Source organism: Mobula birostris, chromosome 5 (assembly GCF_030028105.1).
Source record: "Mobula birostris isolate sMobBir1 chromosome 5, sMobBir1.hap1, whole genome shotgun sequence".
Taxonomy (NCBI): domain Eukaryota; kingdom Metazoa; phylum Chordata; class Chondrichthyes; order Myliobatiformes; family Myliobatidae; genus Mobula; species Mobula birostris.
Genome location: NC_092374.1, coordinates 154,690,025 through 154,708,340, shown reverse-complemented (window position 1 = coordinate 154,708,340; position 18,316 = coordinate 154,690,025). Strand labels below are relative to the sequence as shown.

The 18,316-nt window shown below is 39.4% G+C and overlaps 1 long non-coding RNA gene across 1 annotated transcript; it reads right to left on the bottom strand.

Annotated features, from left to right (window-relative positions):
- Window positions 1-7,088: 7,088 nt before the first annotated feature.
- LOC140197347 (uncharacterized) lies at window positions 7,089-14,306 on the bottom strand. The gene is made up of 4 exons (XR_011885923.1): window positions 14,204-14,306; window positions 14,024-14,105; window positions 13,533-13,688; window positions 7,089-8,301 (listed from the first exon to the last, which is right to left on the bottom strand). It is a non-coding gene; the product is annotated as an uncharacterized lncRNA (long non-coding RNA).
- Between the last annotated feature and the right edge of the window lie 4,010 nt (window positions 14,307-18,316).

The following is an 18,316-nucleotide window of genomic DNA, read 5'->3' as shown; positions in this document are numbered from 1 at the left end:
GTAACCCTAGTACAGTAGTTGCATTTCTATGCAAATCACAGTCATATTATACTCTGAAATCTTTATCCAAGGGAAAAACCAGTTCTTTTAGGAACAGAGTTTTTCTCAGGTAACATTAAAAAATAATGTTAAACTCCTTTATACTATATGCAATTAAATGTGATATTTTCAGGATATGCAAGCTGCTTCGTAATTATCTGCATTTTACAGTTATGCGCTGAATGAAAATCAAAGTCAATAAAATTAGAAGAAAGTCTTCCCTTTTATCCATCTCAACCTTTCAAGTATCTAAACAGAGAGAAATTGTTTCATAAGCAGGAGATACTCGCAGATACAGAAGCACTTTGAGAGCACTGCCTCGGCGGAATTCGCTTCACTTTTGTTTACTGAGAATAATAGTACCAAAGGGAAGTTAGAAAGCTTTGATCCTAGCAAATGCTGTACACTCTGATGCAAGACTCTTGTGGTTTCTGTGTGTACCTGAATCATGATATCAGCTAATGCTTTTAACTTACTGCCACTTGCAATCAATTCATATCCCTAGAATTTTTGTTGGCAACATTTCCTTTCTTAGTAATACACCAATGAAAATCCATGTAACCAAGAGTACATTTAACGATTAGGTCAGAGGAACTAAGTCACGTTGGTCCAAAACACTTTTGTTGTTGGGCAGTCCTGACACCACAAGTGCTTCTGTTGAAAGTCCTGAAGAAGGGTTTTGGCCCGAAACATTGACTGTTTATTCCCATTCATAGATGCTGCCTGACCTGCTGAGTTCCTCCAGCACGTTGAGCATATCACTCTAGATTTCCAGCATTTGCAGTTTCTCTTATGTATGCAACAAATGCTTCATAGTTCTGAGAATTCAAGACGATCTCCCTGAGCAGATGTTGTTAATTTACCAATTCACCATCAGGTTCTGTGCCAACACCCATCCATTAAACCCTGCTTCCAGTATGTACCTCCACCTCTCCCCACCTGCCCCTCAACCTTCAATCATCAGACCTGACTCCCTAAATTTGTCCCAATTCTAAGCCACACATGCACACAGCCCTTCACTCAACACAAGACTGACTGGTGGTCACAAACCAATCCTGAATCATTTACCAATCCACATCTCACCACCCCCATCCCATTGAGCCATTTTCCCCAACAAATCACAGACTCAGGCATTTGTTAGTTCCCCAGTGATGCAATGTAGGAAGGAAATATTTATCCTTGTGTAGGGACAATTCCACAACATCTAATGTTGTGGGCCTAAAGCTTGTCTCAATTTCCTAGCAGGCAAGTCGTGACTAAAATAGGTATAGGCCACTGCATAATAACTAATTAATGTCTCACTAGAGGTGACACTGCACAGTAACTGATTAATGTCTCACTAAAGGTGTCACCAAGTAGGGTCATTTTGGTTGAATTCTCTTAGTTCTTCGAAAGCAACCTAGGAAATTTGCAACTCTCTTGCTGGTTTCACTGCAAACAGCTGCAGGAACTCCAGCAGAAGGCTCCTTTCAATTCCCCACTGTAAAAAATACATCCCTAGGCAGGATGTGTACCTGCTGTTTATTGGATAATACTGGGTTTGCTGGCCATGAAGTTCTAAATTCAGGCAAAGACCATAAACTCTATCAAATGTAAGAAGTTGTGGGTATACTTAGAAGGTAATACTCTACTGTAACTACCTACTCTTCAAAAACTAGTTCACTTCCCCGTTCATCCTCCGCAGTGAATTTAGGGACCCACATTTGTGCAGTGGGTCCCTCTTCCCTACCAAGAGGGATCTACTTCCAACTTTGTTAGCTGGAATTATCTCCTCGTTGGTACACATTTAAATCCAGACAGGACTCTTAAAACATATGTAAACCTCACAGATAATTTTCCAACTTAAAAAAAAACATTTCCTAATTACAAACAATTTCTAAAACCCAAAGGATTTCCAAAACACAGCTGCAATTCCTAACAAGCTAAAAAAAACATACCAACAATGCAGACAAATGGTCCATCCATCACTGAAATCTAAGCCAGAGGAATGGATTCACATCAGGCTTTCTTTTTACCATTCCTTTTCATGTTCTTTAACCATTCCTAATAAGCCTGAACTGCCATTTGGGTGAGGCCAGGCTCATACTTAAAGACCACGAACCCGGTTCCAGACACCTCAGACAGTGAAACGTGAACCCCTCAGTCAAGCCTTGTGAGAATCGTGTACACTTTGACTTCCTCACTGGCTGTCAACGCTGTTCTGTGAGTATAGCCGGCTGGCTGTACTCAGGGATCCACTCACTCACCCAATCGTACCAAAGTGCTGGGAGCTAGGCTCCCATCAGAAAACTGCACTGGAGACCACACTAGAGTAAATAATGATACCCACAAGCAAGCATCCAACAATACTGAGACACATGAAATGTGCCCTAATGAAGGCCAGGATATCTAACAGCAGATAGTAATACACAAGCTATCTAGTCCTGTCTTTTTAAACTCACAAAGATATAGTGTATGAGCTGATAGAGAACGGTCTTCTAGCATTTTGTCTACCCATGGGAATTCCAAAGCACTTCACAGTCAATCAGATACATTCAAAACGTAGTGATAGTTGTTCCCTTACACATGATGTTCCAAATAGAAGTTGAGATAACTGTCCGTCTTATCTCACTCACCACTGGGCCAGACCTTTCTGGTTAATCCCAATTTATACCAAGAAAAATCAAAGGGAACTGTAATGTTTCCTTAATCTGGAATATCTAAGCAGATATGCTTGTGTTCGAAGTGTGATCTCATTAGACATTAGAATCCTGCTGTTTCTCAACAATGTGATATCACTGGAACATGAGGTCTGCAGTAACAGTTCAGAGATCCAACATATAAAGAGTTTTGCTGTAAATAAATATCCTCATTACTTACATGCATGTTGTTCTTTAATGGTCTCTTGAAGACATTACAAGAAGAAGTAATTTGTTTTGCTTTCAGTCAGCTTTTGGTGAATGTAAACATATCATCACTTTTCAGAGACACTGAGATAGCACATGGATGTAAGGAAAATGGACTGTGAGGGAGGCAAGGGTTAGATTGATTGAGTATTATGTTTTATAGGACTGCACAATTCTGAAGGCCGAAGGCTCTGGATTGAGATGTACTGTTCTATGTTCTATGTTACTGAATCAAATGGGATAAAAGATGCCAAAGGAATACAAAAGTACCATCTTTTTTGTGTCTGTTAACTACATATAAATGTGATGTCATTTACAATGCATTTGATCACATATGTACCATTGTGCACAGTTCACAGACTATGTTCATTTGATCTAGCTCACTAGAGGCAAAAACTGTTAGGGTTTCAATACAATGTCAGTGAACTGCTGCTCGCCACAGTAGCCTAGTGGATAATGTGCCATTATTACAACTCAGGGCTTTGAAATCTGGACTTCAATTCCAACATCATCTGTAAGGAATCAGTATGTCTTCACCATGGGTTTTCTCTGGTGCTACTGTTTCCTTTCACAGTCCAAAGACATACCGGTTTGCAAGTTGACTGGTCATTGTAAATTGTCCCATGATTAGGCTAGGGTTAAATTGGGGGTTTCCAGTCAGCACAGCTAGAAAGTCCAGAAGGGTCTATATTGCAGTGTATCTAGATAGGTAAGATAGGAAAGGAAGAAAGACGGAAAGAAGGAAAGAAAGAAGGAAAGAGAAAGAAAGAGAGAAAGAAAGAAAGAAAAAAACTGGAGACATTGTACAAGCAAGTTTAGACAAATTTTGTCTGGGTGTGAATTCTGACAGCCTTAGCATCAATCACTCTTCACTGAAAAGTGCTGGTTTAAAACTGATCTTGCTTTAAGAACCATTCATTTGGTAGCTAAGTGCTGAGAAAATGCACTCTCTATCCACATTAAACAGCAGTTGCTTCAGAATTCCAAACTGTTGTGTTTTGTAACTTCAAGACATTAACTAATTCAAAGGAAGACATGAGGATCCAAAATACAAGTCTAATTTCGTGTTTACTTTAAATGAGGCATGTACGTATCACGTGGTAGTGTGATGACGTATGCAATTCACGTATTTTTACAATTATCTTGTAATTAATTATATAAACAAATGAGAATGCTTAATAAAACAATATATTTACAAAATTGCTCAAATATTTCTGAAATATTAAATACATGACACTCCTCCTTGCTTAGCTATAAACTCTAACTCAACAGAGAATGCATCTCAACTATATACACAGTATACTATATAATACAACTACGTACTATATACAAACATCCACAACATAGTCAATGAGGTGAGACTTGTGGCTACAACTTGATTGGCGATCCATGCAACATTTCCATGCCACATCCCCTGCAATGAAGACAAATGAAAGTGAATTAGGAAAGGTACTGGATGATGCCATGCACAGGTTCTGGGGCCTCCTATGTGGTGGCTGTAGAAGATGACTCTGAGACTGCAGGAAGCGGTTCTGACAGTGATAGCTTCCTTTCCTTTTCTTCCTCTTTCTTCTTCTAGTTTGTGCATCTTGATCTTGGGAAGGTACACTTAGTTCACTGGAGTATTCGCTTATTAATCTTCCCTTTATGATCTGATCTCTCTTCCTGATTTCATCATCCACTACATCATCTGGCAAATCCTCTGTTTTCATATACCCATTGACCTTTCTTTTCCGCCTCTATTCATCTATCTGGGCTTTGATCTTTGCATCTACTTTTATAAGCAGCTTTCTGTCTCCCACTTGTAGTTCATGCAATAAACTTAATGCACGCAGAGAAGATTCTGGTTTTTTCATACTTACAGAAGCTGAATGCTTGCAACTTTCCTGAAGCTCCTTGAACCCTCTTCCAGCTGAAAACCAAACCACATTTTGCAAGTAACTACCTGATTAACATATCAGAAACTTTCTCAGATACATTGCCTACAAAAACTTTTGTAGTTGGATCACTGCTTTCATAACTTCTACGATTCCTCTGAGCAGCCCAGTCCTTCCTTGGTCCGATATACTTTCCAACGAGAGGCACAGAGGCTGACATCAACATCTTTTTACCCCCTGTTGGGGAATGGTTCGTGGTGCACAGCATGGAGACAACTGTGGCATCAATTGTGGCACCTTTCTTAATTTGCTTTCATTTGGCTTCATTGCAGGGGATGTGGCATGCAAATGGTGGAAGGATCTCCAATCAAGTTGTAGTTGTCTCAGCCAAGCACATCCCCACAATGCTGGTCCTCCTGATTTTACCACATACAAGCTCAATGTGGCTTGCTGGTTGTTGTATTCCACTGTCACAAATGTCATTCCCATAACAGTTATCTTTTCTTCAGTATCAGTTCGCAGTAGTATATCTGCAGGCTTTAGTTTAGTATCTTCAAAATGCTGTTCAAACTCATTTTGTGGAATGACTGAAACCATCAAACTGGTGCCCGATTCCATTTTATTTAGTTTGCTGTTCACTTTGGTATAAGTCATATTGCTTGTTTATTGTTAGTTTTCACATTGTGAATCTCAAGACTAGCCATTCCTGTGTCACTCTCATCATTATCAGATTTTACTTCAACGCTATGCTGATTAGTGCTCTTTTTGAAACTACAACTGGACTTTTGATCTTTTTCTCTTCCCTGTGCAGACAAGTTATTGTTGTCTGTCTGACATGCTCTATGTATGTGTCCTACTTTCTTGCATTTTCTGCAAGTTTTGCATTTAAAACTGCATTAGTTTGGTGCCACAATGGTAACACAATTTGTTCAGTCAGGCAAGTTTCTGTAAAGTTTCTCGATGCTGCAGTTTTGTTCACGCTCACTTTCATTCCTGACTGCAACTCAATTGCACATCTATCTGTTGTTTCCATTGATACAGCAATTTCACTGCTCTTTTAAATGTAAATTGTGCTTCAGTTAGGAGCCATTTTTGAGTATTATCTTGTAAGTTTGATAAACTAAATGATCTCTAAGTGCATCATTGAGCCCATTACTGAACTGACAATGCTCAGATAATCCCTTCAATTCAGCCACGCATGCTGAAATGGATTCCCCTTCTTCTTAACAGCACTTATGAAACCTAAAGCATCCTGCAATCAGCAATGATTTTGGTTCTAAATGTTCCTGAATGACTTTCACGATATCAGCAAAGCTTATTTCAGATGGTTTAGTTGGATCAGTTAAACTTCAAAGCAAACTGTATGCCTTTAAACCCCTGCACACCGCAAAATTGATACGCGCTACTCATTGGCTATTCTAATTGTTCAGTTAGCTCTTGAATGTGAGCCAGTTATCTCTTGTGGAATTAAACGTGCCAATCTTTCTGATGTAGCCAGCCATTTCTGCTCATTTTTATGATTATTATCACTCAGTGCTCACTCTTTATGAACCCATGAATTCTTCCGTTTTCTGACTATTCTTTTAAAACTTGATTGTGTCTTCCCTTCCGAAGAACATGTGCTGCCTGTTTTATTTTAACTCGACCGTCACACCACGTACTGCACTGTTTTTTCACTCACTGCTCCTCACTATGAGTTATTTTAGTTTGAACATCCTGACGTGCTTCAATCGGTCGGTAGCCATCTCGGGTTCATTTCAAAAATACTTCATCACCACCATATTGTTTTTTGACTTTAAAACATTAAACTAATTCAAAAGAAGACACAGGAGTCTGAAATGTGAGTCTAACTTCATGTTTATTTTAAGTGAGGTGCGCACATATCACGTGGAAGTGTCATGATGTGTGCAATTCACATTTTTTACAGATAACCATGATGAATTATATAAACAACAAAGAATGCTTAATCAAAGGATATATTTATAAGAATACTCAAATATTCCTGAAATATTAAATGTACAATGCAAACATAGTGTGCTGACTTGACTTAATTACTTAAATGAGGCATCTGCTAATTTCTAGAAGCTAGAAGCATGGATGAAACAGGAGCAGAAACGGAAGAGTCATGGCTGACTGAACCATGGCTAATCCTCCAACTCAATGCCATATTCCTGTACCTTTCCCATACAGCATATTGTGTTGGCTATTTTGGCTAGGAATATTATCTGCCTTTTTTTTTGAAAATTGGATCAGATGAGCCATGAGAGACACTGCTGTTTGTTTATTAAAAAAGTTGTTGCTTTCATCCTCTAGTAAACAATGGGATCAGAGCTGAACTGAAACCACTAGCAAGTCCGTCTATTTTCTGGAGCCGGAAGAACTATGAAAGAAGCAGGAGGACACTCAACCCTTCTCCCTGACCCACCCAGAGTTTAATAGAAGATAGCCATCTCACTCATACACTACATGAAAATGCTGCGTGTCAAAAATGGGAAAGAACAATTGATAACTGGGCCTCCATCTTTTAAGGCTGAAGTTAAAGAGAAGCTACAGAAAGGTTTTCTCACTCTGCTATACAATCTTACTTAAAAAGAATATCCTGGAGGTTTTGTTGTATGTAATAATCTAAAAAGTGTTCTCATATTGAAAAACTGTATGTCAAATATAAGCCTACTAATCTTGACCTGGTTGCTGGGCCATTAACATTAGCTGCCAAAAATGAAATATGCTCTATTTCACAGGAATGACATCCATCATCTCAATAAAACGTGATTATAACTGATATTTCCAAATCCTTTATTTTTAGTTCTTTAAAACCAGCTTTAGTTTATCCCCATGGAGTGACTGTGAGCCATGTACACTCTGTGAAAAAAATAATGCATTTTCTGTCAAGCACACAAGCCAAGCAAAATGAAATTATCGGTTCACAGTGTACTTTCCTGTGATACATTCCATTGTATACTCCGAGGAAAGATACAATATGCTTCACAAAATTTCTTTATGTAGGAGTCATTAATAGATTAAACAATCCTCAGTTTTGTAATACACATAACATTCAATATGGTCTCTTCACTTCTGATGGTACTTTTGGACCATCTAAATTAACTAGTGATTTTACAACCTGAAGGATTCAACGAACTTGATTCTCGAGAATACCGAGCTTGCCATTGCCTGGGCAGCCATCACAATTGGGTGGATGCTGCATCGAGGCCCGAGGGCAGAAAACAAACCAGTATGTAGTGCCGTCCGCCTGTCTTTGACTTTCTCTTCTTGCTATTACCATAGGTGCAGGGGACTTGGGTCCAACGCTGCCAGCTTCGGGAACAGTTGTTGCCCTGCAGTCACTGGGCTCCTGGACTGGCTTCATTTGCTTCAGCGCGGAAATGACTCTGCAGCTACAACTCAGTTTGTTTGCTTTTTGTACTATTTGCACAATTTGTCAGTCTTTGTTGTGAGTGGTGTTTAGTAGATTCCATCCTGTTTCCATGTTCTGCAGGTACCTACAAGAAGGTGAATCTCAAGGTTTATATGGTATACCCCCTTTGAAAATAAATTTGACCTTTGAACGTTGTTATAGCTTAAATCATCAAACAACATGGTAGTGTAGTGGTTAGCACAACCCTTTACAGTACGGACAAACCAGGTTCAATTCCCATTGCGGGTTGTACAGTACATTCTCCCTGTGACCACATGGGTTTCCTCCAGGTGCTCCATTGCTTTCCAAAGACGTACCGGTTGGCAGGTGAATTGATCATTGTAGGTTGCCCCGTGACCAGGCTCAGATTAAATCGGGGGATTGCTGGGCAGCATGGCTCAACGGGCTGGAAGAGCCCTATTACCCATGTATCTAAATAAGTAAATACGTAATGCACAATAGAACAAAACTAGAACTGTAACAGGATTTACAAAACACTGCTGTACAACTGTGGAAGAAACCACCATGTTGTGTATAGTGCATTATCCTTTTGTTTTATGTTGTTACAAATAGAAAATTCTACATTTGTTTTCAAGTCAACACAACATGACATGTGAAATTGCTCCGTATGGTAGTGGTGATAGTGCAGTTAAGTTACTGACGAGCAACTCAGACCTCTGAACTTACATTCCAGAGTCCAGAGTTCAAATCAACCATATTACCACCAGAATTAGAGAAAACAAAAGGAATTAAAGAAAAAATATAGTTTTAGTGGCAATGACTATCAAAACCATGGTCTTTAAAATCTATTTGGTTCCGGGGAAGAAATCTGTTACCCTTGCCTGGCCTGACCAATATGTGACTCCAGATCCCTCCCTCATGGTCACCTATTAAATGCTCTCTGAGAAGGCCAAGGACATCACTCAATTGTACCATGACTGCTATTCATCAGAGAAAATAGGAGGAGAAGAAGATGGCGGCACGATGCAGCTTGTGCGGCCACTCTGGTGAATGATATCTGTAATCTGTCAAGTAGGGCGCCATGCACAAACCTGATTTGATGGAGAAAGACGTGAGAGAATAGAGGAACATCTGGAGAAACTTCTGAAATGCCTTTTTCGCTGCCGCTGCTACTGCGTGATCCAGAGTCTCCGGAGGAGAAGGCCCCGAGTTCTCTGCTTTACTTGTTGCTCGGCGGCTGGGACGGGGTCGAAGCGCTCGGCAAAGATGGTGCTCGGTGCCTGGTGTCGAAGGGCTGGTCGGAGGCTTAAAGTTTTCGGACGGAGTCAGAGTCGGCTGTGTTCGGGTGCTTCCAATGCATCAACAGTTGTCGGTGCCTGGAGGTTTATGGCAGGGAGAGTTTCTCCCTTTTGCCACCTACTATCGGGACTATCGGGAGTCGATCGGAACTTTGAGACATTTTTTACCGTGCCCATGGTCTGGTCTTTATCGAATTATGGTATTGCTTTTCACTGCTGTAAATATATGTTATAATTATGTGGTCTTATCAGTGTTAGTCTTTGGTTTGTCCTGATTTTTTTGAGATATCACTCTAGAGGAACATTGTATCATTTCTTAATGCATGCATTTCTAAATGACAATGAATGGGGACTGAGTGTCCTCATAATCAAAAAAAATTAAAAATAAAAAAAATAAGAAAACTGCATGGAGTACCTAGTACCTAGAAACTGAATCTGGATACAAAATGTCACATCAGGTCCATTAAACTTGCCAAATCCTCTTAGATATCTTGAAACTGGTGTTTAAACTGAGAGGCCTCTGTGAAAGAGCAGGATGGATCCAAGAGAAAATGGCATCGATTTATGGCCGAGTTATCTTGCACATCAAATTTACAGTTTTATGGGGTTAAGATAATGCACTACTCCAATCTTTTATATTGGGAACTTTGACATGTTTGGCCAAGCTTGAGAACTCTTCATCTCATATACTAAAGAATGGACACATTTTTTGAGGTTAACAGTATAAGGATGTTAAAGTGATGTGTAAGGGCCTATTATTTATTTATTCATTGAGATACTGTATGGGACAGACTGTTCCAGCCCTTCGAGCAAACCCGCCCAACAACCCCTGATTCAACCCTAGCCTAATCACAGGACAATTTATAATGATCAATTAATCTACCAACTGATACGTTTTTGGACTGGATTTGAAGTGAAACAAATATTTTCATTTACAGGCGGTATGTTCATGTCACGGTCCACTTGAAGAGCTTATTCAGACAAAGGCTCCAGTTATGAACCATGTTGTTGAAAAACATTATGATAGGGTATGGTATCAAATATACACTTGTCCACTACAACATAGAGTTTCAAATAAACAGTTGTTATGTCTGTCAGAATAATTTTTTAAAAACTCTTGAGATATATATGGTGCAGAGTTATTGAAAATTCAAAATAAAGCTTCTTATTGAAGTAGAGAACAACTGTGCCCCACCATGGGGTAGAATTATAGATAAAGAGAAAGATGAGAATATGTGTGAGTTTTACCTGACTGCATTTGTTCTACAGAAGCAGGTGAATCAAAAATGAAACTTGGACACTAACCAGAACAAACACAGTCTTAAGCAAAACAAGTATGCCTGTGTTCTTCTATTCTCAGCAAGTCAAGTTCAGACCAGTGGGAGAAAGAAAGCATTATAGAAATTTGTCGAATTAAGGGATATTCATTGAAGATGATAAAAATAATGAAGTGTTAATTGTAAATCAAACGAGTAGCACACACAGTCTATAAACCACTAAACCTTTGACCATTGCCTCTTTAGCTGGGTATGTACTGTGGCTTAAGGCATTTATGAAGACCTTACATTACCATTTCAAAGTGAGCTCATGCAACAGACAGAGATTATAATGCAGAACAGAGCATTTAATATTTTATACATTGTGACTGACTAATCAGCAACCGAATGGCATGAACATTGAATTTTCCAATTTCAGATAACTCTGTACTCCCTTCTCTTCCCTTTTGATTCACAAGATTCTCCCCTGTCACCTAGTTTCATTCCCCTAACACGCCTGGTTTCATCTCACTATCAACCATATACAACACCTGCTGGATTTCACATCTCCTCTCCCAGCTGGTTCCATCTGCCCCTCAACCCTGCCGTATCTGGTTCCACTGATCAACTTTCTTTCTGATCAGATTCCAGCATGGACATACTCTCAAGTCTCCTTCACCTTCTAGCCTCTTGCTATACTTCACACTCCCGCCTCCCATCTGACCTCTTTTCTCTCTCTCTCTCTCCACCCCCTCCCTCTCCCTCCCTCTCTCTCTATCTCTCTCAGAAGCTGTGGTAATGCAAGGTTTGAAGACAATATCTGGATGAAAATGACTACAGCAGAGTGTAGGGAGACCTCAGAAGTGAGATCACTGGAGCCATCTTTGCTTACTGCAGACAAATGGGAAAGAATGACTGTAGCAGTGTGTAATCTATCTAGAAGAACATAGCTTCCTTTTACACAGTAGGGAATGCTGGAGACAGATGAGATAGGAATAACGGAAGGATGTGAAAGACACTCAACAAGGAGGAGATGAATACCTGGCTAATTTCAAAGTATCATCAGTTGTCAGCTTGTAGTTTTTGACTTTTAACATCTTTATTGTGAATGGCAAATGATCTTGCAAATAAGGAATTCAAACAGATACAATTTACTAGATGGTCAACACCTATAACTGATAAGCCAATTCTGTACATAAGTAGCAGTTTTCTGTTCAGACTTCAAGGCAGACATGGATCATTCTGTTCTCCTTGCGTACACGTCAATAAAGTATGCCTGAGTATTAAGAGTGTGTGTGTTCTGGGCCCAGTTACTTTATTTTATTATCAGCAATGATAGAGTTTGTACATTCTCCCATGACTGCATGGGTTTCCTCCAGGTGCTCCAGTTTCCTCCCACATTTTAAAGACACATGGGTTAGTCAGCTAATTTGCCACATGGATGTAATTGGAGGGTGCAGATGTGTTAGGCCAGAATGGCCTGTTACTGGTCTGTAGCTTTATATAAACATTTTTAAAATGTGACTAGAATGTACTGCAATATTTTGCCACCATCCTTCTGAATGTATCCTTGAAACTTAAAATGAAGAAAAGGAAGGCTGTCATTAGAAGCGATTCACAAAATGACAGTGTCTTCCCATCACTGGAATTTCCACCTTAAACTCGAATGACTGCGGAGAGCACCAAACAAGTGAGGAGAGAGAATCACAGATAGCAGGAGGGATGTCTGAATGAGGTGAGATGGGTGGGGGAGTTGATATCAAGCAGATGGCAGCAGTGAGTTATAAAAATTGCAGGGAGATAATTGACACTGGAAATATTGGGTTGGGTACGATCAGTAACAATGGAAGGTTAAATAAGACCTTGAAAAAGCTTTAGATGTCACTGCAATAGCCAGGTAGAGTAGAGCAATGAAACAATTCTCAATATCTTTGCTGAGGACTTGCTGCAATGTTTCCCTGTGCGTCAGTCTCACATAAAATTTTATGCAAGTGGTGTCAGATGGGAACTGAATGTCATTTGATATCTTTGCACGAGGCCAGCACATTCTCTGCCTGGAAAAAAACAGCAGAAATTTCAACCGGCAACTTTCTCCTCCAATCTCAAAATGGTGATCCATGCACAAACATTCAGTAGCCTGGTCTGTAAAGCTACATTGGCAACAGTTTCACTCAACTAGCTCTGGCTGATCTTTTATTGATCTTGTTATAGCTACTATTCTACAGATTTGCTGAGTATGCCCACAGGAAAATGAATCTCAAGGTTGTATATAGTGACATATATGCACTTAGATAATAAAATTTACTTTGAACTTTATGAATTGTGAAGGTCATCCACTCAGTTTACTGATATTGCAACTTCATAATTATTTAACTTAGTGAAAAATTATAAACAAGAGTCATGAACTCACAGAAGTAATGGCTTCGTGGATCAAATGGTGCTTTCTTTAATAAACCTCAGAGGGTGGTGTGAATGTGGAATGAGCTGCCAGCGGAAATGGTAGATCCAGGTTCATGTATAACATTTAGAAGTTTGGATAGGTACATGGATGAGAGGGGGATGGAAGGCTGTGGTCCGAGTGCAAGTAGTTGGAACTAGGCCGAAGATGAGGCCGGCACAGACTAGCTGGGCCAAAGGGCCTGTTTCTGTTCTGTAGTGCTCTATGACTCTATCACTCTAAACTATTTAACATAAGTTTATCCTAATAACTGACTGGAATTCACAAGCAATAATCATTGTAATATATTCGGAGAAAGGCAGAGCTATGGGAATTAAACAAATAAATCATATTTCAAACTTACTGATGGGGTCTTTCCCTATTCCTGGTCATCCAGATCAAAGTGACGCAGACACAAGTGTAAGGCAGCTCATGAAACTCGTCCCCTTGGTCAACAGATAGGAATAATGACATGCTTCCAGCAGGCAACTTTATGCTGCTTGTCCTCCATACATTATACCTGTGGCAGGGTCATACATTACAATTATTACAAGATCATGCTGGCCACATTCTTGTAAATGACAGGTTCTTATGGTTAGTTAAAAGAGTACATGATGGACTGTGAAATGGAGTCTGGTTCTTCAGTCCTGACTGTTATTAGATCATTGGCTGGAAAATCAATAGTTACATCATTGCCTTCACTTTTCATGCTGTCTCTTTTCATTTTCCTACTAGTTTTACCTTGTTCCTTTCAAACTGCATGTGACATAGCTGTGCAGAATAACACCAGATCAATGTGCCTCCACAGTGCCCTACTTTACATATGATAGAACAGGCAGCTACAAATCCACTCACTGTCTGATGCCTGGTTCCTTGTTGCTGTTTAGTTCCGTGACTGAATTGTACATATTTTTGAGATCCTTTCACGAAATCCATACTAAGACAAATAAATACAACAAACAAAATTACTGAAAATAAAATGCACATATTCATTGAGGGAGCAATATGGCTTTGGTTGCTAATACCAATACTCACTGCCTGTTATGCTGCTGGTGCCTGAGGCAGCAATGAACGTCCTCCATCTCTGGTGGTGTTCAGGGCTTCCTTCATCATGTCAGTAGCTTCCTCTCGGTTTTCACTACTGTCAGTCATGCAAGTCCCTGGTGGAGACTCAGGAATATCGTCACAAGCAATTCCTCATTACTGTTTCCAGTACAATTTTTTTTAACCATTCAGGGTTGTTAGTCCTGAGTTGAAGCCCCGAACCTAAAGGACGAATACTACTTCAGGCAAAAAAAAATGCTGGCCATATGCAGTTCTCACCTCCTAGATATTTATTTCCACTGAACTAAATACAACGAGCAGTCCATGATCTCTACATTTTAGCAAACATTTATATTTTAGCTCTACAGTTAGCACTACCCAAAAGACACAAAGAATTTTTTAAATTAATATATTTTTCTGTAAGATAGTAGGATTCCCAGGAATGAGAGAGTTAAGTTATGAGGAACGTATGATGTCTCTGGGACTGTACTTGATTTGAGTTCAGAAGGATGGGAGGGAGGCGGCGTCTCGTTAAAAACTACCGGATTCTGAGAAACCTTGATAGAGTTAACTTGGAGAGGATGCTTCCATTAGCAGGAGGGTTTGAAGGAACAGCCTTAGGAAAAAGGGCTGTCTCTTTCAAACTGAGAAGAGGAGGAATTAATTCAGTCAGTGGGTAGAGAATTTATGAAATATGTAGACACAAGGGGGCTGTGTAGGCCATGTCATTTGGTGTACTTAAAGCAAAGAATAACAGGCCCTTGATTGGTAACAGTCTAATGGTTACAGGCAGAATATGGGAGAATGGGGTTTAAAAAATCAACTATTATTGAATGGCAATGCAGACTGGACGGACAGAACAGCCTAATTATGATCCTATCTCATGGTATTATGGTCTAATAACATGGATGCAGTGTATGAACCTACAAGATCTTTATTGAATTTCCACAATTTTTTGACATGTTCAGATTTAATTTCACGCTCCATCTCCCTTGTTTCTAGATGTCAACAATAACCCATAACCCATCACTAAGCATTGTTAAATCAGAAGATAGATCCATTCTCAAGTTCATTCAACCAGATTTCTGTGTAACACAATCATTTGCCACACTTGGTATACATACCTGTCAACGTTGAACAGGAAGATTGACATCTTAATTTCACATTAAAAGCACCAAAAATTATATGCTAGTGTGAGTCAACTCACAATACAAGATGCTTAAAACATTTAATATGATTTAACCTGAGAAAGTATGTATTTAATCTTGAAGCAGTATCCTTAAAGCCTTTTTAAATAACTGAATGATTTTGGTGGTGTCATCAACAATCTTAAATATGGCATGAGAGATATACTCCAATGTCATTTCAAAGAAAGCACGGCAGTGTACCTACTTCGGCATGTAATCTAAAACTTTAAGATTTTGGAAAAGAAACCCAAGCAACAAAATCTAAAACTTCACTAAACTTCTGTGGATGCACAAAGGAAAGCACCCAGACTGGTGGCAAACACCAGTGCCTGTAAACAGAAAAGCCAACAAAACATGGTGGATACAGCCCGGTCCATCACGGGAAAGTCCTCCCCACCATCGAGCCTATCCACAAGAAGTGCTACCACAAGAGAGCAGAAACCACCATCAAGGACCCCCACCGTCCAGGCCATGCTCTCTTCTTGCTGCTACCATCAGAAAGGCGATACAGGTGCCTTGGGGCCCATATCACCAGGTTCAAGAACAGTTATACTTCGACCATCAGGGTCCTGAGCCGGCATGGATTTGTTTACTCATCACTACACTGAACTGACCATTCAACACAACCTATGAACTCACTTTCAAGGACTCTGCAACTCATGTTCTCTGTATTATTTAGCTATTTGTTTGTTTGTTTACTTATTTATTTATAACTTGTTTCTTTTTATTTTTGTACAGTTTGTCAATCTTTGTGTGTAATTTTGCATTGATTCTATTGTTCTACTGAGAATGCCAGCAAGAACATGAATACCAGAGTAGTATTTGGTCACATATATGTACTTCGATAACAAATTTACTTTGAACTTTAAACGTTGATCAAGTTGGAATATATTGAAACTTTGCAACACCCCATGAGCACCATGTGCTTCAGAGTGAGAAGGAGACTTCTTGCTGGCCCAACTAAATCTGATAAGCCCACCTTCTAAATGAGAACCACAAACAAGTTACTTTGAGTTGACAGTCTCTGACTATGAATTTGTCTTCCTCAGTCTCTACAGACACACAAAATAAAGTCCATAGTGACCAGATCTCGAATGTATTTGTGATTTCAGAATATTGATCCAGTGACTCAGCCAGTATAAGAAAAGGAGAGTTGAAACATCAATTGTAGAAACATACATCTTTTGCTTAGAAAGGTAATCATTTAGGCATTGATCTGTTTCCCAAATAATCTATACTGTGATTTTTTTTGCTGCAATTGTAACATTAGAATATATAGTTTCATTATCAGCAAAGGATTTACACCATCTCCAGTGTTAAATTGGTAAATTGGTTTATTGTTGCCACGTGTATTGAGGGACAGTGAAAACTTTGTTTTGCATTCCATCCATACAGATCATTTCATCACATCAGTGCTTTGAGGTAGTACAAGGGAAAATAACAGAATGCAGTGAAGCATTTCTCAGAGTCAAAGAATTTAGATTTCAAACAGAGCGATTATGATAGAAGTAACAGGTGGGTAAGCAGAGAGCAGCTTGTAATGAGTCTCTACGCTCTAGCGCCATCTTGAAATTTGATGACTTGTTGGTTTAGGACGTTCCAAATATTTTCACAATAAAGTGAAAGCTCTGTAATCCTGCATCTCACTAACTAGCATGTTTCACTTCAGGGGAAATACCATGGCTGACATCCAGTTAACCAGCATATTTGATTAATCAGCACCTGCCACTTCTGGCAAATGCAAGATAACAGAGCAGAAATTTCACTGCAGTTTGATGTGTGGTCTGCAATTCATTTTCACTCATTTTCACACTTAGAATGCACACTTAAGGTATTCAATTCAAATTATTGGACACATTTGTAAATAAAAACCAAACTAAAAAATAGAGCATTAAGATTTGAAGACATCCATCGACAATTCCAAAAGAAACAGTCACTAAAGACTGGGTTCACATCTTTTATCTGCACAGATCAGGCTCAAAGTCCTTAGCAGGTGAAAATATACTGAATGTGAAATTAAACTTGGAAATTCATGTCAGCACATCTGTTGTTTTGCTTCCATTAGGCATATTCCAGGTGTTGTTAGTTATGCAAGGCCCATTTCTGCCTGCACCCGTGTAAACTGTAGCAGAAAGTTCCACACCAAAACAGCAGAACTGAGATCAATCATGCCAGCTTGTTGCTTTTCGTATTATTTAAAAGGAGAACTTATTTAATGAGGAAGATCAATCAGAGATGATAGAAGCTGCTCAGTTACATTCCGAAAGCCATAGAATTTGGAAAACTAACAATAATTTCTCCCCAACATTTCAGTGTTGATATAGTTACTCTTTAGATATACTGGATCAAAATTCATCATTATCATAGAAAAGGTCTGTTCAAAGGCTTATAACTGCAGGATAGATGATGTCCTTGAGCCTAGTGGTTTGGATTCTTAGGTTTCTGTATCTTCTTCCAGTGGAGATGAGGAGAAGAGAAAATGTGTGGAGTGGAAGAGGTCTTGGTTTAAGTTGGCTCCTTTCCTGAGACATCAGGATTCCACGGGGAGGAGGCTGGTTACCATGCTGGTCTGGGTTGTGTTCACAACTCTCTGCAATTTCTTGTGGAACAATAGTATCATGCTTTCCTGCGTAAGTTATTATGTCTTACTAACCCTCTCTTTTACTCTTTTTATTTTCAACTTCCTGCAGAAAAGAAGGGAGTGGTCTTCAAGAAGAAGAAATGTGGAGTTAATGTTTCATCTAGCATGCATCTTTGCTCCTATTTTTCTGACTTTTATAGCAGTCCTTCCTGTTGACGTGGCTATGTGACAGTTCTATTGCTGGGAACCCCTATAGGTTATAGCGCAGAACACAATTATCCGCTGATGAAGATATCTAGTCCTGATGAAGGGTCTTGGCCCAAAATATCTACTGTT